The sequence below is a fragment of the Bufo bufo genome, chromosome 5 (assembly GCF_905171765.1).
Source record: "Bufo bufo chromosome 5, aBufBuf1.1, whole genome shotgun sequence".
Taxonomy (NCBI): domain Eukaryota; kingdom Metazoa; phylum Chordata; class Amphibia; order Anura; family Bufonidae; genus Bufo; species Bufo bufo.
In genome coordinates this window covers 411,968,078-411,984,624 of record NC_053393.1, presented here as the reverse complement: position 1 = coordinate 411,984,624, position 16,547 = coordinate 411,968,078, and positions in this window count along the sequence as shown.

Sequence of the window (16,547 nt, the reverse complement as noted above, 5' to 3'; positions counted from 1 at the left end):
GGTGTGGCACAGTGGATTGTTCTTTTTAACTTACTTGATTCATAAACATGTCTAAAATGAGATGTGCCGTATTGCACCACAAATGGGCCAAATTGCTATGAAAAATTACATTTGAAGCCACAATAGCAAATGTAGGTCAATGGAAAAAAAATCTAGCACAACTTTGTAAAGTGGGTATGCATTACTATATTTTATAAGGCAAATGCTTTTTCATCCAGTGCCAAAATGAAAATAATTGAGCAATAAAATGTCATTGAATAATTTGCCACATGATTATGTTTACCTAAAAACGTTATTAACCCCTTAGTGACCACCCATACGCCTTAGGCCCAGTCTAAGCGCTGCACGGCTCCCCAGTGCAGCGGGGAGCGCGGACCTGGCTCTCACATGAGAGCCGGATCCCTGATCTAACAGCCCGGACCGGCAGGAGTGCCGATCCGGGCTGTTTAACCCTTTACATGCCGGGCGCAATGGCGCCCGCTGCATGTAAAGTGGTGACAGAGGGAGCGGACTCCCTCTGTCTCCCATCAGCACCCCGAAAATGCGATCGCTGGGTGCTGATGTGTTGGGAAGCTTACCTTGCTTCTGATCAGGGCCCCGAGCCTGTCTTCCGTTACCTCCAGCAGGCTGTGCCTCTCTGGCGCAGCCTGCTGGTCAATGTTTGAATAGCATTGCTATTGAAATGCAATGCATTAAAGAGATAATGCATTACATTTTAAAAGCAATCAAAATACTGTATATTATAGTCCCCTTGTGGGACTATTAAGTAGTAAAAAAAATAGAAAAAAAATACACATTTATTAAATAAAAAAAATCCATAAAATAAAAAATATGCTTTTTTCCCATTGAAAATACGCTTTTCAATGAAAAAAATTGCAAACAGAAAATATCCCCCATATGTTTGGTATTGTCGCGTCCGTAATGACCGGGAATACATAAATATCACATAAATTATCCCCTATGGTAAAATCCGTAAAAACTAAATAAAAAAATAAGACAGAATTTCGAATTTATTCTTAGTTTCCACCGAAAAAAACTTAATAACAAGCGATCAAAAAGCAGCATTTACTCCAAAATCATACCAATGAAAAATACAAGTCGTCTTTCAAAAATCAAGCCCTCACACAATTCCATATAAAAAAATTAAAAAAAGTTATGGGTCTTGTGAAGTGGCAATGCAAAATAATTTTTTGGGTTAATAAAAGGGGTTTTATTCCAAAAACGTAGTAAAACGTAAACAAAATTATAAGTATTTAGTATCACTGTAATCGTATTGACCCAGAGAATAAAGATATTATGTTATTTGTACCGAAAAATGAACGCCATAAAATTTATAATGTAAAAACGCAGTGGCAGTATTGCTGTTTTTCCCATCTCCCTCCCAGAAAGAGTTAATAAAAGTTAATCAGAAAGTTATATGTACCCCAAAATGGCGCCATTAAAAACTAATACTTGTCCCGTAAAAAACAAGCCCTAATAAAGCTATATAGACGAAAAAATAAAAAAGTTATAGCTCTTGGAACGAGACCATGAAAAAAGGAAGAAAAACGCTTGGTCATAAAGGCCCAAACAGGCTTGGTCACTAAGGGGTTAAAATGCTGCAAAATGCTGTGTGTGAATCCAACTTGAAAGAGGATCTCTCTCTCTTATCTAATTTATTAAGTACTTGCATTCTTCATGAAATTACAATGCTCCATCATCTTGGAAGTTTACATTGTGCAACTGTAGCATCTGAATTGGTAGACAGAAAGAGTGGGCTTCCTTTGTCCCCCAATAGCCATGATCTTTCGAGCAATTGTTATGGGACCTGGGGACATTGTAATGTCCCCCAGGCCTGCCATGTTAAGATTCCTTTTATACCCTGCCTCTGGTAAGGTTAATAAAATTCCAGTAAGATCACCATATACTGCAATACAGAAGTATTGCAATGTATAGTATAAGTAATCGAGCAATTGTATAGTCTAACTAAAATTAATTAGAGCATGCTTCCATTATCATGGTGTGGAATCCGTTTTTAGAATCACACAAAGTTTAACCCTCTTTGCCAACACTTTGATGATCTTCTTTCCTTACAACCTCCACCAACATTTTGGGTGAGACTCAGTATCATAATCAGTTGTATGTCTGTTACTTCATATGTTATGAATATCATCATGGATCAAAGCAGGATAAATAGATAGATAAAAGGTGTAAATACTATGTCCTGGATGATACCGTGAGGCAGGCCATACTTGGGTCAGGGTAACTCACACAGACTCTCTTGTCGATGAAGAGGGATGTCACTGGTGATGTTCCCCAATGGTGTCCGGACACCATTGGGGAACATCACCAGTGACATCCCTTTTCATCGACAAGAGAGTCTGTGTGAGTTACCCTGACCCAAGTATGGCCTGCCTCACAGTATCATCCAGGACATAGTATTTACACCTTTTATCTATCTATTTATCCTGCTTTGATCCATTATGTTATTCATAACAATTATCATTCTTTAACCGACCCCCTGATGAACCGTAGTGGGGAAACGCGTCGGGGTTAAAATTAACATCAGTATATGTGCCAAATTCCCAAGGTAAAGGGTTGTACATGGCTAGACAGGGCAGGTACGGGGACAGGGTGATCCCACCATCAGGGATCATCCCTGGGCAAACGGTTAGCCTAGGGCGGGTACAGGGAGAGAACCATCCCCAGCACCCATAATAAGTGCCCTAACCTTTTCCCCATATCCCACACCTCTCATTAATGTCATAAGTGCCCTTGGAATTTGCACCACTTACATCTTATTTTATTTTTTTTTGCACCAATTCACGGTGGTAGCTGGGCGATATCCTGTCCCGATATATTTGTTTTTCGTTCACCCAGTTATCATAGGATGATACTTTTTGCTTTTTAAATTGAACTAATAAAAGCTACATTTTAAAAGGGTCCAATCTCTAGGCTAATATTACCCAGTTTAGCCTGGTTAATTTAGGCTGGAGCAGTTGATTGCTTAGCCTTTAAATGTCTTTTTGCTTCTTTCGTTTGCCGGGAATAGCATATGCTCTACACATTTTTTTCCAGATTCAGCACTTTGTTCTTGTCTTTTGTGTATAATTGTATCCTGGGACTTGTGGTCCTCTGGTACTCCATTGTTGTGAGCTTTGTCTGTGTATTGAATTGTTTTTTGTTTTGTATTTTTCTTGCTATCTTGCATGGTGTATCCTTATTTTAATTCACTGTTATTAATCCAATCTGTACATTTATGCTATTATCATCTCCCATATACTCCATTTGTGTCTATCATCATTTGGTAACTGCCATGTATCGATCAGTTTATTTCAGTACGTTATTGTCTGACCATCCGGTTGTCATGAAATTCAGAAATAATACACAATGCATTCAGAAGGCCTTCAGACCCTTTCACTTTTTTCACATTTTGTTATTTTGCTGCCTTGTGCTAAAAAAGTTTTCTCCCATCATTCTGCACTCAGTAACTCATAATGAGAAATTGAAATAAGAATTTCTTTTAATTTTTGCAAATTTATTAAACAAGAAAGACTAAAATTTAGCATAGGCATAAGTATTCAGACCCTTTGCTATGGCACTTATATAGGTCTGGAGGAATCCAATTTCTCTTGATCATCTGTGAGATGTTTCTACACCTTGATTGGAGTCTACCTGTAGTAAATTCAGTTGATTGGACATGATTTGTAAGACATACCCCTCTCTATATAAGGTCTCACAGCTGACAATTCATATGAAGCCATGAGGAGGAAAGAACTGCCTGTAGGACTTAGAGACAGGATAGCTTGGAGGCACAGATCTGGAGAAGGATACAAAACATTTCTGCTGCACTGAAAGTTCCCAAGAGCACAGTAGCCTCAATGATTCTTAAATGGAAGAAGTTTGGAACAACCAGGACTTTTCTTAGAGCTGCTTGACCCACTGAACTAACCAGGAAAACCAGGGGAAAAGGGCCTTGATAAGAGAGGTGATGAAGTACACAATGGTCACTCTGGCTGAGCTCCAAAGTTCCTGTGAGCAGATGTGAGAAATAGTGTTGAGCGAAGCGAAGCAGTCGAAGTGGAATCTGGTCCGAAGTTTAGGAAAATTCATTTAAATTACCCTGCACTTCGTGGTAAAGAATCATATTTCCCTAAAATGGTGGCTGCACATGTTACAAAGTGAAACTAAGCCCAGGAATGCAAGATCACCCATGATGCCATGCAGCCAGCCAATCCGTAGATAACCATTCCCTGTGATGTCACAATTAGAGATGAGCGAATCGAAGCTGACAAAGTGGAATTCGATCCGAATTTCAGGAAAAATTTGTTCCGCAACGAATGCGAATTTCCTCACGCTTCGTGGTAACTAATCGCAATTTTCCTAAAATGGCAGCTACACGTGTGAGGACTGAGTACATGGGGCAAGGAACTCTGGGAAGGCGGGATCACCCAGATTGACATGCATGCATGCAGCCAATCAGAAGCCAGCCAGCCCTGTGATGTCACAGCCCTATAAACGCGGCAGCCATTTTAAATTCTGCCATTTTCAAGCGTTCTGAGTGCAGGGAAAGACGTGAGCAGGCACTAGGGACAGCAATAGGAAAAACCTCATTGCGCACAAAGAAACTGAAAAAACTATTTATAAGTGCAGGGAAAGGATAGGGAGGAATTATTTCATAGCATCTTAGTGCAGGGAGAGATGTCAGAAGGCGCTAGGGACAGTGCTAGAAAAGCAATTTACAAGTGCAGGGAAAGATTATTTGGGGATCCAAATAGCCATTATACAGCTCTGTCATTCCAGCAATTTGTTCTTGGGGTGCAAGTGCTATGTTGAAAAGCCTTTAGTGGCTTATCTGTGGAAAAATAAAAATATATTCTCAGTTCACTTCTGCAGTTATATGTGATGAAAGCGTACATAAAGAAAAAAATTAACGCACTTCACTAGTGCAGTTATTTGTGGCAAAAGTGTTTAGTGGCCTGTTTTAGTACAGAAAGAAAAAAATATACGCACTTCACTGGTGCACTTATTTGTGGCAAAAGCGTGTAGTGGCCTAATTCAGTAGAAAAATAAAAATATATTCTCAGTTCACTTCGGCGGTTATATGTTTTGAAAGTGTTTAGTGGCCTATTTCAGTACAAAAATAAAAATATATTCTCAGTTCATGTCGGCGGTTATATGTGTTGAAAATGTTTAGTGGCCTATTTCAGTACAGAAAGAAAAATATATACGCACTTCACTGTTGCAGTTATTTGTGGCGAAAGCGTTTAGTGGCCTTTTTCAGTACAGAAAGAAAAATATATTCTCAGTTCACTTCGACGGTTATATGTGTTGAAAGCATTTATTGTGTTGAAAGCCTATTTCAGTACAAAAAGAAAAATATATTCTCAGTTCACTTCGGCAGTTATATGTGTTGAAAGCATTTAGTGGCCTATTTCAGTACAAAAAGAAAAATATATTCTCAGTTCACTTCGGCAGTTATATGTGTTGAAAGTGTTTAGTGGCCTATTTCAGTACAAAAAGAAAAATATATTCTCTGTTCACTTTGGCGGTTATATGTGTTGAAGGCATGGCTGGGAGTCAGCAGGGTGGCAGCAGTGGGAGGTCGGGAGCCAAACGTGCCCGGGGTAGACCACCTGCTTCGCAGCAACCTACCTGCCTGGTAAGTAGTGTTGCAGGGGTTCACGGAAGCAGCAACAGTAGCAGTCAGTCAGTGCGGACTGTTGGGGGGAAAATCACTTACTTGGCGGTGTGGCAGTTTTTTGTTAAGCCGCCGGAGGAGGTTAACATGGCCATTCGTAAAATATGTGGGCAGAAGGTGAAGCGTGGCCAGGGTGCCAATGTTGGCACCACAGCCCTGCGTGAACATATGCAGCGTCACCATATGTGGTATCCTGATGCTGATGCTGCTACTGCCATATCCACACTATGTCACCTTGCCACTCAGTTTTCAACTGTCATCAGCCATATAAAGTGTCTTGCAAAAGTATTCACCCCCCTTGACTTTTTTCATATTTTGTTACATTACAGCCTTAAATTCAATGTTTTGTTAATCTGAATTTTATGTGATGGATCAGAACACAATAGTCTAAGTTGGTGAAGTAAAATGAGAAAAATATATTAATAAAACTATTGTTTAGAAATAAAAAACTGAAAATTGCCATGCGTGTATGTATTCACCCCCTTTGTTAGGAAGCCCATAAAAATCTCTGGTGCAACCAATTACCTTCAGAAGTCAGATAATTAGTGAAATGATGTCCACCTGTGTGCAATCTAAGTGTCACATGATCTGTCATTACATATACACACCTTTTTTTAAAGGCCCCAAAGGCTGCAACACCTAAGCAAGAGGCATCACTAACCAAACACTGCCATGAAGACCAAGGAACTCTCCAAACAAGTAAGGGACAATGTTGTTGAGAAGTACAAGTCAGGGTTAGGTTATAAAAAAATATCCAAATCTTTGATAATCCCCAGGAGCACCATCAAATTTATCATAACCAAATGGAAAGAACATGGCACAACTTGCCAAGAGACGGCCGCCCACCAAAACTCATGGACCGGTCAAGGGGGGCATTAATCAGAGAGGTAGCACAGATACCTAAGGTAACGCTGGAGGAGCTGCAGAGTTCCACAGCAGAGACTGGAGTATCTGTACATAGGACGACAATAAGCCGTAAGCTCCATAGAGTTGGGCTTTATGGCAGAGTGGCCAGAAGAAAGCCATTACTTTCAGCTAAAAACAAAAAGGCACATTGTGAGTTTGCGAAAAGGCATGTGGGAGACTCCCAAAATGTATGGAGGAAGGTGCTCCCGTCTGATGAGACTAAAATTGAACTTTTTGGCCATCAAAGAAAACGCTATGTCTGGCGCAAACCCAACACATCACCCATGAGACATGGTGGTGGCAGCATCATGCTGTGGGGATGTTTTTCAGCAGCCGGGACTGGGAAACTGTGCAGAGTTGAGTTGTCTCATTTGCCCTTGTGTGGTGCAGTAATATGTTCTAAAGCATTTTTTGGCTTGTATTAGTGGGGGAAAAAGGGCTTATTAGCCATTGTGTGGTGAAGTGCTAAAATTACAGCCCCTTTTGTCGTGTACTAGTGGCAAAAGTAAAATATATTTTCTGTTCAGTGGTGCATTTATATGTTCTAAAGCCTTTTGTGGCGTATATTAGTGTTAAAAGAAAAAAAATATTTGCTGTAAAGCGGTGCAGTTATATTTTCTAAAGCCTTTTGTGGCGTGTACTAGTGGAAAAAGAAAAAATATATTTTCCGTTCAGCGGTGCAGTTATATGTTCTGAAGCCTTTTGTGGCGTGTATTAGTGGAAAAAAATAAGGACCTATTTGCCGTTCAGTGGTGCAGTTATACGTTCTAAAGCCTTTTGTGGTATGTATTAGTGGTAAAAGAAATATATATTTGCCGTTCAGCTGTGCAGTTATATGTTCTAAAGCCTTTTGAGTCGTGAATTAGTGGAAAAAGAAAAAATATATTTGCCGTTTAAGCGGTGCAGTTATATGTTCTAAAACCGTTTGTGGCGTGTATTAGCGGAAAAAGAAAAAATATATTTGCCGTTCAGGGGTGCAGTCATATGTTCTAAAGCCCTTTTTGTCGTGTAATAGTGGCAAAATAAAAATATATTTGCTGTTCAGCGGTGCAGTTATATGATCTAAAGCTCTTTCTGTCATGTAATAGTGGCAAAATAAAAATATATTTGCGTCTCAGCGGTGCAGTTATACGTTCTAAAGACTTTTGTGGCGTGTGTTAGTGGCAAAAGAAAATATATATTTGCCGTTCAGCGGTGCAGTTATATGTTATAAAGCCCTTTTTGTCATGTAATAGTGGCAAAATAAAAATATATTTGCCGTTCAGCGGTGCAGTTATATGTTCTAAAGCCCTTTTTGTCATGTAATAGTGGCAAAATAAAAATATATTTGCCATTCAGCGGTGCAGTTATATGTTGTAAAGCCCTTTTTTGTGTGTATTAGTGGCACAAAAAAGTATTTGACGTTCAGCGGTGCAGTTATATGTTCTAAAGCTCTTTGTATTAGTGGGGAAAAAGAAAAAGGGTGGCAGGTGGTGGCATACTTGGACAGCACCCTGCCACCCCACATTGAAGATCTGCTGGACTACTGGGCAGCCAAACTGGATTTGTGGCCGCAACTGGCCGAGTTTGCCCTGGAAAAACTGTCCTGCCCGGCCAGTAGTGTAGCATCAGAGTGGGTGTTTAGTGCGGCGGGGGTTATAATTACCCCAAGAACAACTCGCCTGTCCACCCAAAATGTGGAGAGACTGACCTCTGTCAAGATGAATCAGTCGTGGATAAGCCAGGATTTCCACCCACCAATGCCTGATGCATCAGACTAGATTATCCATGGTGCCGCACCAACACTTTGACAAAAGAGACAGTTTTCTCCTGGCTACCTGCCCCAGCTACTATTCTGATGCTGCCACCCGCCTGGTGCCACACACCTGATGCCAAGTGCTCTTTCTAACATCAGGAAGCGGGTATTGTTATTGCCACCCACCTCCCCACTCTGTAAATGGGTCACTCTGTAAATGGGTCACTCTGTGGTCTCCTCATGCTGCTGCCACCTCAACACTATGTCACCTTGCCTCTCTGTGGCCTCCTGATGCTGCTGCCAGCTCCACGCCATTCAGCGGTGCAGTTATATGTTCTAAAGTCTTTTGTGTGTCGTGTATTAGTGGAAAAAGAAAAAATATATTTACCATTCAGCGGTAGAGTTATATGTTCTAAAGACCTTTGTGGTGTGTGTTAGTGGCAAAAGAAAAAATATATTTTCCGCTCAGCGGTGCAGTTATATGTTATAAAGCCTTTTGTGGCATGTATTAGTGGAAAAAGAAAAAATATATTTTCCGTTCAGTGGTGCAGTTATATGTTCTAAAGCCCTTTTTGTCATGTAATAGTGGCAAAATATAAATATATTTGCCATTCAGCGGTGCAGTTATATGCTGATGTCACCGCCACACTATGTCACCTTGCCTCTCTGTGGCCTCCTGATGCTGCTGCCACCTTCACGCTATGTCACCTTGCCACTCAGTGGCTTCCTAATGCTGCTACCACCTCCATACTATGTCACCTTGCCACTCTGTGGTCTCCTCATGCTGCTGCCACCTCCACACTATGTCACCTTGTCACTCTGTGGTCTCCTCATGCTGCTGCCACCTCCACACTATGTCACCTTGTCACTCTGTGGTCTCCTCATGCTGCTGCTACCTCCACACTATGTCACCTTGCCACTCTGTGGCTTCCTGATGCTCCTGCCACCTACACACTATATCACCTTGTCACTCTGTGGCTGCCTGATGCTGTTACCACCTCCACACTATGTCACCTTGCCACTCTTTGGCCTCCTGATGCTGCTGCCACCTCCACACTATGTCACCTTGCCACTCTGTGGTTTCCTCATGCTGCTGCCACCTCCACACTATGTCACCTTGCCACTCTGTGGTTTCCTCATTCTGCTGTCACCTCCACACTGTCATTGTGCCACTCTATGGCCTCCTCTTGATGCTGCCGCCACCTCCAGACTCTGTCATTGGGCAGCTTTGTGGCCTCCTCATGCTGCTTCCACCTCACCACTATGTTATAGGGCCCCTCTGTGAACTTCACATGCGGTTCCCACCCTTCCCACTTCATGACTGGGCCACTATTTTGCCTTTCGGCCTGGCTGACATCATCATTTATTTGACCCTTCTTCTGATCTGTCATAAGGAAGGAATAATTAGATGCACAACGGATCCTGTCTGTGTAAGGCCTGTATGGTCCCATCAGAATTGGCTTATGATTTGGTAGCTAAAATCAGGAGTGGCTACAAAACACAGAAGACATGCAAATATTCCATTCACATATCATCTCTGTATTGGATCCACTCCTATTTATTGGGCATTAGCAATACTGATGGATTACTGACAAAATGCTGACCGAGTGAAGGTGTATGAACCACAGACAGGATTCGTTCTTTGTGGGTTATTGTTCTGACGGATCAGAGGAAGGGCAAAATAATCAGTGACGTCAACACAAACTTACTGCTGACTCCCTCTCCACTCTGTCGGGGGGCTTTACTTGTATAAGCGTTTAATAGAACAGGTTCTGTAGACCTCTATGTGGAATCAGCTGACTATGGTGTAAAAGGAGTGCACTTCTTCTTCGCGCTCACGTCGACCTGTAAGGCTGAGTTCATACTTGAGTTATTTGGTCCGTTTTGGCCCCAGGACTGCCCAAACCGGCCGAATCGAATTTTTGAAAAATTCGCTCTTCTCTTATCACCATATTCTGACCCACATAACTTTTTTTATAGTTAGATCTACCGAGCTGTGTGTGGGCTCATTTTTTGCAGAATGATCTGTAGTTTTTAATGATACCATTGTGGAGTGTGTGTTACTTTTTTTATCACATTTTATTAAATTTTTTGGGGTAACAGAAGCAATGATAAAATGCCATTCAGCCATTTTGACCCCTTTTTTCTGTTACGCCATTCGCCGTATTGGAAAAATATTTTATATTAATATTATATATTATATATATTAATTATATATATAGTAACATAGTAACATAGTAACATAGTACATAAGGCCGAAAAAAGACATTTGTCCATCCAGTTCGGCCTGTTATCCTGCAAGTTGATCCAGAGGAAGGCAAAAAACCCTGTGAGGTAGAAGCCAATTTTCTCCACTTTAGGGGAATAAAAAATTCCTTCCCGACTCCAATCAGGCAATCAGAATAACTCCCTGGATCAACGACCCCTCTCTAGTAGCTATAGCCTGTAATATTATTACACTCCAGAAATACATCCAGGCCCCTCTTGAATTCCTTTATTGTACTCACCATCACCACCTCCTCAGGCAGAGAGTTCCATAGTCTCACTGCTCTTACCGTAAAGAATCCTCTTCTATGTTTGTGTACAAACCTTCTTTCCTCCAGACGCAGAGGAAAGAAGGATATTATATATAATAGTTATATATTAATTAATAGTACAGGCTTTTTTGGAAGTGGTGATGCCCATGATGTTTTTTTTTGTTTTGTTTGTTTTTGTACTTATTTTTTTATTCTATGGTAATGGTGGAGATTTAAACTTTCATATATTTTTTTTCTATATTTTTTAACATGTTTTTTTTTTTACTTGAGGCTACGAGCCTAATATTTTTTTTTAATTCTGAACCATCATGGTTCTTATAGATCCATGATGAGAGGAGAATTGCTCATCTCTTATGTTGGCCTGCCATCTGCAAATACCCGCATCCTCATTGGCCGCAGATGTTGCCGGTACGAATCACGGAAGCACGCGCTTCTGAGTTTTTCAGCTTTTAGATGCTGTAATCACACTTGATAACAGCATCTAAATAGTGTTGAGCGAACAGTTCGAGCATAGTTCGGGTCCGTACCGAATTTTGGGGTGTTCGTGACACGGACCCGAACCCGAACTTTTTCGTAAAAGTTCGGGTTCGGGTTCGTCGTTCGGCATGTATTTTGGTGCATTTTGAAAGGCTGCAAAGCAGCCAATCAACATGCATCATACTACTTGCCCTAAGATGCCATCGCAGCCATGCCTACTATTGGCAAGGCTGTGATTGGCCAAGTGCAGCATGTGACTCAGCCTCTTTATAAGCTTGTGCGCACGTCGGGACGTGCTCACTCCCGATGTGAATAGAACAGGGATAGACGCAGCTGATGCTAGGGCGAGAATAGGCAGGGATAATTGAATAACTGGAAGCAAATTTCTCTCCTCCACCTGTGATTCATCTGAACAACTGCAGCTGAGCTGCTTTTTTGATAGGGATTGGCTATTTTTAGAGTGGCCAGAGTGATTTTTCCATCCACATGTACCTGGGCTGACCGCCGGCCGCCATTTTTCGACTTGTAGTGCTGCAGCAGAAGCTGCCACAGTGTGCATTCCAAAGCTCCAAACAAGTCAGACATCTACACCTGGGATTCAGACCAATAGCGATTTAGCAGCACAGTCCAAGGCTATTTTTTTTAAAGGTTGTGCAGACCATTTTGTGGCACATGTTACTGGGCTGATAGGCGGCGGCCATCTTGGGACTAGTGCTGCAGCACAATCTCTCCCAACGTCCATTAATCACTTGTAATAGTGGTCTGTGCCATAGAAATCCTACATCAGGGACTTGGGTGTGCTTGTGTCACCCCTACTAATACCAGTCCACCTGTAATCCATACAGTGAAAAGCAATAAAGTATTCCAGTGAGGGAATTTTTTTTTTATTTAAAAAAGGCCAAGTTAGTTTATCTGGCGTTCAATATACTAGATACAGTTAGGCCTGCGTTTCATACATCTGGAATTAGCAAACTAATGTGCTGGGGTTGGGAAAACATATATGTACCCATACTAGAATCTGTCAAAGAAAGCGGTACTCACATATAACAGTCATTCCATCTGTAATCCATACAGTCAAAAGACTGAAAGTATTCCAGTGAGGGAATTTTTTTTATTTAAAAAAGGCCAAGTTAGTTTATCTGGCGTTCAATATACTAGATACAGTTAGGCCTGCGTTTCATACATCTGGAATTAGCAAACTAATGTGCTGGGGTTGGGAAAACATATATGTACCCATACTAGAATCTGTCAAAGAAAGCGGTACTCACATATAACAGTCATTCCATCTGTAATCCATACAGTCAAAAGACTGAAAGTATTCCAGTGAGGGGATTTTTTTTATTTAAAAAAGGCCAAGTTAGTTTATCTGGCGTTCAATATACTAGATACAGTTAGGCCTGCGTTTCATACATCTGGAATTAGCAAACTAATGTGCTGGGGTTGGGAAAACATATATGTACCCATACTAGAATCTGTCAAAGAAAGCGGTACTCACATATAACAGTCATTCCATCTGTAATCCATACAGTCAAAAGACTGAAAGTATTCCAGTGAGGGGATTTTTTTTATTTAAAAAAGGCCAAGTTAGTTTATCTGGCGTTCAATATACTAGATACAGTTAGGCCTGCGTTTCATACATCTGGAATTAGCAAACTAATGTGCTGGGGTTGGGAAAACATATATGTACCCATACTAGAATCTGTCAAAGAAAGCGGTACTCACATATAACAGTCATTCCATCTGTAATCCATACAGTCAAAAGACTGAAAGTATTCCAGTGAGGGAATTTTTTTTATTTAAAAAAGGCCAAGTTAGTTTATCTGGCGTTCAATATACTAGATACAGTTAGGCCTGCGTTTCATACATCTGGAATTAGCAAACTAATGTGCTGGGGTTGGGAAAACATATATGTACCCATACTAGAATCTGTCAAAGAAAGCGGTACTCACATATAACAGTCATTCCATCTGTAATCCATACAGTCAAAAGACTGAAAGTATTCCAGTGAGGGAATTTTTTTTTTATTTAAAAAAGGCCAAGTTAGTTTATCTGGCGTTCAATATACTAGATACAGTTAGGCCTGCGTTTCATACATCTGGAATTAGCAAACTAATGTGCTGGAGTTGGGAAAACATATATGTACCCATACTAGAATCTGTCAAAGAAAGCGGTACTCACATATAACAGTCATTCCATCTGTAATCCATACAGTCAAAAGACTGAAAGTATTCCAGTGAGGGAATTTTTTTTATTTAAAAAAGGCCAAGTTAGTTTATCTGGCGTTCAATATACTAGATACAGTTAGGCCTGCGTTTCATACATCTGGAATTAGCAAACTAATGTGCTGGGGTTGGGAAAACATATATGTACCCATACTAGAATCTGTCAAAGAAAGCGGTACTCACATATAACAGTCATTCCATCTGTAATCCATACAGTCAAAAGACTGAAAGTATTCCAGTGAGGGAATTTTTTTTTTATTTAAAAAAGGCCAAGTTAGTTTATCTGGCGTTCAATATACTAGATACAGTTAGGCCTGCGTTTCATACATCTGGAATTAGCAAACTAATGTGCTGGGGTTGGGAAAACATATATGTACCCATACTAGAATCTGTCAAAGAAAGCGGTACTCACATATAACAGTCATTCCATCTGTAATCCATACAGTTTAAGACTGAAAGTATTCCAGTGAGGGGATTTTGCTTATAAAAAATAATATATTTCATTGTGGTGCGAGTTGAATCGCAACAATGAAGAAAAATACTATTAAGGGACGAGGACGCGGTCGTGGTGGTGTCCGTGGAGCCTCTGTTGCTGGTAGAGGACGTGGCCGTTCAGCCCCAGGCGCACACAGTAGGGAACGAACTCCCTCAACTAGCCGGCAGAATGTACCGCAATATCTCGTGGGGCCCAATGCCGCTCTTAGGATGGTAAGGCCTGAGCAGGTACAGGCATTAATCGATTGGGTGGCCGACAGTGCTTCCAGCACGTTCACCACATGGTCTTCCACCCAGTCTTCTGCGGAAAGCGCACAGGTGGCACCTGAAAACCAAGCCCATCAGTCTGTCACATCACCCCCAAGCATATCAGGGAAACGGTCTGAGCCACAAGTTATGCAGCAGTCTCTTCTTCTGTTTGAAGACTCTGCTTCCAGGGTTTCCCAGGGGCGTCCACCTAGCCCTTCCCCAGTGGAGGAAGACATACCATGCACTGACGCACAACCACTTATGTCTCCAGATGAAGAGGACATGGGAATACCACCACAGCAGAGTCACCGACTCTCTGATGATGACGAAACACAGGTGCCCACTGCCGCGTCTTTTTGCAGTGTGCAGACTGAACAGGAGGAGGTCAGGGAGGGAGACTGGGTGGAAGACGATGCAGAGGACGATGAGGTCTTAGACCCCACATGGACTGAAGGTCGTGGCGATGACTTTCACAGTTCAGAGGAAGAGGTAGTGGTGAGACCGAGACAACAGCGAAGCCAAAGAGGGAGCAGGGGGCCAAAGCAGACGAGCCGCCGCCCCCAGAGTTCGCCTGCTACTGGACATCGCCAACAGGGACCCAGCCCCACAAAGGCAGCTTCAAAGAGTTCCCTGGCATGGCACTTCTTTAAACAATGTCCTACCGACAAGACCCGAGTGACTTGCACGCTCTGCCATCAGAGCCTGAGGCGAGGCATTAACGTTCTGAACCTCAGCACAACCTGCATGACCAGGCATCTACATGCAAAGCATGAACTGCAGTGGGGTACACACCTTAAAAACCAGGCACTCGCTGAGGCTCCCCCTGCTCCCTCTACCGCTGCTGCCTCGGCTTCCGCCTCGAGAGGAATGTTGCCACCTGCCGAGCAGCAAACAGAGGATGTGCCACCGACACCACCACCACCGCCACCGTCAACTAGCGTCTCCACTATATCACACAGCAGCGTTCAGCTCTCAATATCTCAAACCTTAGAGAGGAAGCGCAAATTCCCCCCGAGTCACCCTCGAGCCCTTGGCCTGAACGCCAGCATTTCTAAACTGCTGGCCTTTGAAATGCTGTCATTCCGGCTGGTGGACACAGACAGCTTCAAACAGCTGATGGCCATGGCTGTCCCGCAGTATGTGGTTCCCAGCCGCCACTACTTCTCCAAGACAGCCGTGCCTTCCCTGCACATGCAAGTGTCCGATAAAATCAAGTGTGCACTGCGCAACGCCATTTGTGGCAAGGTCCACCTAACCACAGATACGTGGACCAGTAAGCACGGCCAGGGACGCTATATCTCACTAACTGCACACTGGATGAATGTAGTGGCGGCTGGGCCCCCAGCGGACAGTTCCTTGGCGCACGTCCTTCCGCCCCCTAGGATCGCAGGGCATCATTCTCTGCCTCCTGTAGCCTCCTCCTCCTACTCGGCTTCCTCCTCCACTGCTTCCACCAGCTCATCCGGTCAGCCACACACCTTCACCACCAACTTCAGCACAGCCCGGGGTAAACGTCAGCAGGCCATTCTGAAACTCATATGTTTGGGGGACAGGCCCCACAGCGCAAAGGAGTTGTGGCGGGGTATTGAACAACAGACCGACGAGTGGTTTCTGCCGGTGGGCCTCAAGCCAGGCCTGGTGGTATGCGATAATGGGCGAAATCTCGTGGCAGCTCTGGGACTAGCCGGTTTGACGCACATCCCTTGCCTGGCGCATGTGCTGAACTTGGTGGTGCAGAGGTTCATTCACCACTACCCCAACATGTCAGAGCTGCTGCATAAAGTGCGGGCCGTCTGTGCGCGCTTCCGCCGTTCACATCCTGCCGCTGCTCGCCTGTCTGCGCTACAGCGGAACTTCGGCCTTCCCGCTCACCGCCTCATATGCGACGTGCCCACCCGGTGGAACTCCACCTTGCACATGCTGGAGAGACTGTGCGAGCAGCAGCAGGCCATAGTGGAGTTTCAGCTGCAGCACGCTAGCGTCAGTCGTACTGCCGAACAGCACCACTTCACCACCAATGATTGGGCCTCCATGCGAGACCTGTGTGCCCTGCTGCGCTGTTTCGAGTACTCCACCAACATGGCCAGTGGCGATGACACTGTTATCAGCGTTACAATACCACTTCTATGTCTCCTTGAGAAAACACTTAGGGCAATGATGTTAGAGGAGGTGGCCCAGGTGGAGGAGGAGGAGGAGGATGAGGGCTCGTTTCTAACACTTTCGGGCCAGTCTGTTCGAAGTGGCTC